Source organism: Cyprinodon tularosa, unplaced genomic scaffold (assembly GCF_016077235.1).
Source record: "Cyprinodon tularosa strain WSP-4 unplaced genomic scaffold, ASM1607723v1 ctg1298, whole genome shotgun sequence".
Lineage (NCBI taxonomy): Eukaryota > Metazoa > Chordata > Actinopteri > Cyprinodontiformes > Cyprinodontidae > Cyprinodon > Cyprinodon tularosa.
Window position 1 is genome coordinate 132,234 of NW_024038112.1, and position 5,180 is coordinate 137,413.

The window sequence follows — 5,180 nt, forward strand, 5'->3', positions numbered from 1 at the left end:
TCCGGCTATAAAGTTAATGAAACCAAGTCAAAAGCTATGATGTTAGTGGTAAAATGGCCTACAGATTTAGATAAAGAGGTCACCTTCAATTGGTCCAAGAGGGGATTCAAGTATTTGGGTGTGACGATTACACCACAAACCTCACAACTATTTAATGGAAATTTTAGTAGCTTAATCACACAAATAAAATCAGACCTGTCTAGATGGGAGATTCTCCCTCTGTCCTTTTTGGGCAGAATAGAAACAGTGAGAATGAATATACTCCCACGATTAATGTATCTATTTCAGGCACTTCCTATTTGGATACCTGCCTCCACTTTTAAAATTTTAGATAAAATTATTAATAACTTTATTTGGCAAAGGAGGAAAGCAAGAATCAGACAGAAGTTACTGTTAAGCCCAAGAAGAATAGGTGGCCTTGGTTTGCCTAATTTGAAATTGTACTACTGGGCAGCACAACTTAGCGCGGTGGTCCAGTGGCTTGTGCAGGATGAGGAGACGAACTGGATTGGTCTGGAGAACAATGCTTGCCCACTGGTACCTCTTGAAGCAATGCCATTTATGGAGGGAAAAAATTGGAAGGATTTAAAAATTGAAAATGAGTGGATTAACTGTACATACAGAGTCTGGTCTCTAGTGAGGAAGAAAATAGGAGCACCTTTAACTATATCACGCATGATAAAAATAGCCAAGATTACTGACTTTTTTCCAAACAAGCTAGATACGGGTTATCAGAGATGGGCTCAGAAAGGATTAATAAAAATTAATCAGTTATTCAGTGGAGAAAATATTAAGACCTTTAAGCAATTACAGGACAAATATGGATTATGCTCAAAAGATTTCTATAAGTATTTACAATTAAGAGATTATCTTCTATCACATAAAGAATGGCCTAAATTGAAACAAAATACTTCACCTTTGGAAATATTTTTGATAAAATGTGTGGAGGAAAATAATAAGAGGAAGATCATATCTAATCTATATAAACATTTACAAATGCATTTCTCTGACAGCTCTATAGACATAAAACAAAAGTGGGAACTTGAAATGAATATTGTTATTGAAGATGAGGAGTGGGAGGAGATTTGTGAGAAAGGTTTTAAGATCACCCACAGTCCAAATTGGAAAGAATTTGACTGGAAGTTAAAAATGAGATTCTTCAAAACACCTTTCAGTATTTCAAAATACGACAGAAATGCTACAAATATGTGTTGGAGGAATTGTAGTCAGATTGGGGATCACACTCACATTTTTTGGGACTGCCCAGTACTGATTCCATTCTAGCAGGGGGTTCAGACAGAAATTAAAAATATACTCAAGTTTACGTTACCACTGAACCCACTGCATTATATACTGGGTTTGACCCCAGGAGATGATATTGGGAAAAAGGAAGTCCAGTTACTACAGATCCTGCTACTAGTAGCAAGACAAATTATAACTTTGTCTTGGCTCAAGCCTTTGCCTCCCACCCTTCAACAGTGGCAAGACAGATTGAAGAATGTGTATATCATGGAAAAGATAACAGCAAAACTTCATGTAAAAATTGACATTTTTTTGAGTGTTTGGACCCCAGCTATTTCCCACTTTGGATGGCCACTTTGATAAAGATGCTAAAACTGCTAATCCCCTTGACATGTCTCTCTCTTTTAATGAAAGACACTGGATATAAACATTTCTCTTTCATGTGAGCCGATGAGAACCTCTAAATGTCAATTGCCAAAATGGACTTAAGTGTTTGCTGAGACCCCCCCCCCCCGTTTTTTTTTTTTGTTTTTTTGTTTTTTTGTTTTTTGTTTTGTTTTTCTCTATGTAAGTACATGCATAAATATACATATGTATATGTTCTGGATTCCTAATAATCTTAAATAAAGAATGTTAAAAAAAAAAAAATACTGACAGGGTCATCATAGTGGGAGATTTTAACATCCATGCTGACATTGAAGGCGATAGCTTAAGAGCAGCCTTTAATGCTATCTTAGACACTATTGGCTTTGTTCAAAATGTGAATAGTCCCACGCATTCTCATCTTCATACTTTGGATCTTGTGCTGACATACGGCATAGAATGTGAAGAAATAACAGTATTTCCTCACAACCCTGTCCTCTCTGACCACTTTCTAATAACCTTCAGGATTACTTTAACAGAGTTCTCCTCCCCCAAAATAAGGTTACATTTTAGTAGATCTTTATCAGATAGTGCAGTTATAAATTTTAAAGAATCTGCTTCACTTTCTCTCTCCTCTGTGTCACTGAGCAGTGCTGCAGAGTGCAAAAGCTTAGCTTATTCCCCTTCACAGGTTGATGATTTTGTTGATGGGGTTGCTAGTTCTCTGCGTACTGCCTTAGACAACACAGCTCCTTTGAAAATGAAAACCGTTTAAAATAGAAAGCTTGCTCCTTGGTTTAATGCAGAGCTGCGTACTTTGAAGCAAAATGCTAGGAAACTGGAGAGAAAATATCGCTCCACAGGCCTGCGAGAGTCCTTCCTAGTCTGGAAAAATGGTTTACTGCTGTATAAGAGGACCCTTTGTAAAGCAAGAGCAGCATACTTCTCCTCATTAATAGAGGAGAATAAGAATAATCCTAGATTTCTTTTTAATACAGTTGCCAAACTCACCCAGAGCCATAGCTCTGTTGAACCGTCCATTCCACCTGCTCTTAGCAGCAATGATTTTATGGGATTCTTTATAAATAAGATTGATCTTATTAAAAATAAGATCATAAGCACTCCTCTATCCGCGATTGTACCTGAGGTAGTGATGGAATCTGAACCGGGTTTAGACTGCTTTGATCCAGTTGAACTTCCTGAATTAGCAAAATTATTGTCTTCATCTAAGCCTTCAACTTGTATGTTAGATCCAGTTCCAACCAGGTTATTTAAGGAGGTATTCCCTTTGATCTCCTCCTCCATTTTAGATGTGATTAATCTATCTCTGTTACAGGGATATGTACCTAAAGCTTTTAAGGTTGCTGGAATTAAACCTCTGCTTAAGAAACCGTCTCTTGACCCAGATGACTTGGTCAATTATAGACCTATATCCAATCTTCCTTTCTGATCTAAAATTCTTGAGAAAGTAGTTGCCAAACAAGTGTGCGATCACTTCCACCATAATGAACTTTTTGAAGAGTTTCAGTCTGGCTTTAGAGCTCATCATAGCACTGAAACAGCTCTGGTGAAAGTCACTAATGATATTCTCATGGCCTCAGATAATGGACTTGTATCTGTGCTCGTCCTGTTGGATCTCAGTGCTGCATTTGATCCAGTTGATCATAATATTCTTTTAGAAAGACTTGAATATTTTGTTGGAATTAAAGGAACAGCACTAGACTGGTTTAAATCTGATCTATCTGATCGATTTCAGTTTGTTCATGTTAATGATAGATCTTCAACATGCTCAAAGGTTACCTGTGGAGTACCACAGGGATCAGTGCTAGGACCAATTTTCTTTACTTTATACATGCTCCCAATCGATAGAGTTATTAGACAGCATGGGATTAATTTCCACTGTTATGCTGATGATACCCAGCTATATCTGTCTATAAATCCAGATGAAGCTAACCCATTACATAGATTACAGGCATGTCTGAAGACATAAAAACCTGGATGACTCTTAACTTTCTGCTTCTGAATGCAGACAAAACAGAAGTTATAGTCTTTGGACCAGAGTCTTTGAAAAAGAAGCTGATTAGTCAGTCACTTCATTTGGATGGGATTAAACTGATTTCAGATAATAAAGTAAAAAATCTTGGTGTTATTTTTGATCAGGACCTGTCATTTAAATCCCAGATCAAAGAGGTTTCTAGAATTTCCTTCTTTCATCTGAGGAATATTGCAAAAATGAGCAATCTCCTGTCCAGGGGTGATGCTGAGAAACTAGTCCATGCATTTGTTACTTCAAGGCTGGACTATTGTAATTCTTTACTATCAGGAAGTCCACAAACTGTAGTTAAAAGCCTTCAGCTGATCCAAAATGCTGCAGCCAGAGTTCTAATGAAAATGAAAAAGAGAGATCATATCTCTCCTATCCTGGCTTCTCTTCATTGGCTTCCTGTTAAATCCAGAATAGAATTTAAAATCCTCCTTCTCACATATAAAGCCTTAAATGGCCAAGCTCCATCTGATATCAGAGATCTGATTGTTCCTTATGTTCCTAACAGAGCACTTTGCTCTCAATCTGCAGGTTTACTAGTGGTTCCTAGAATTTCTAAAAGTAGAATGGGAGGCAGATCTTTTAGTTATCAGGCTCCTCTCCTGTGGAACCAACTACCAGTTTTAGTCCGTGAGGCAGACACCCTGTCTACTTTTAAGGCTAGGCTTAAAACTTTCCTTTTTGATAAAGCTTCTAGTTAGAGTGGCTCAGGTTATCCTGAGCTATCTCTATAGTTCTGCTGCTATAGGCTTAGACTGCTGGAGGACATAGGGACCCCTTTTTCATCATTCTGCTTCATTCTATCTCTATTCTCCCACTCTGCAGAATCTGTTAGTTCAATCTCTAACGTTCTGCTCTCTCTGCTTTTTCTCATAGTAGCTTCATCTGGTCTGTTCCTGTTTGGCTGTGACTCCATCCTGGAGAGAAATATCAGCTGTGCTGCTGCCATCAACACCTTTGTTTCTAGATCTTGGAGCTTTGCCTGATTTCCAGTGTAGTCCTGTTTCTCTGACTGTGACTAACTGGATGTGCTCTCTTCATCCTCTGACATGGGAGCTGGCTCGGAGCTCGTCTGCCTGGCTGTGTGTTTCCTGGACGGGGCCGCCTGTGGAGCTGGTTGACAGTTGCCTTTTGTATCTATGCTTCTTTTTCTATGTCCGCTTCTGTCCCCTTGAACCCCAGTCGGCCTCAGCAGATGGCCGCTCACACTGAGCCTGGTTCTGCTGGAGGTTTCTTCCTGTTCAAAGGGAGTTTTCCTCTCCACTGTCGCTACAAGCAGGCTTAGTGTGAGGGATTGCTGAAGAGTCAATGAGTCGATGCAATCAGCTGGTTTTCCTTAGATAGAAAACTTTGAATCAATCTGACTGGATGATCTGGTGAACTGGAAAGTGCCTTGAGATGACATGTGTTGTGAATTTGGCGCTATATAAATAAACTAAATTTAATTTAATTGAATTTATAATTATATGATTTTTTTTGTTAGGATCAACATGAGAACTAAATTTTAAACAGCATCACACAGTCACACTAA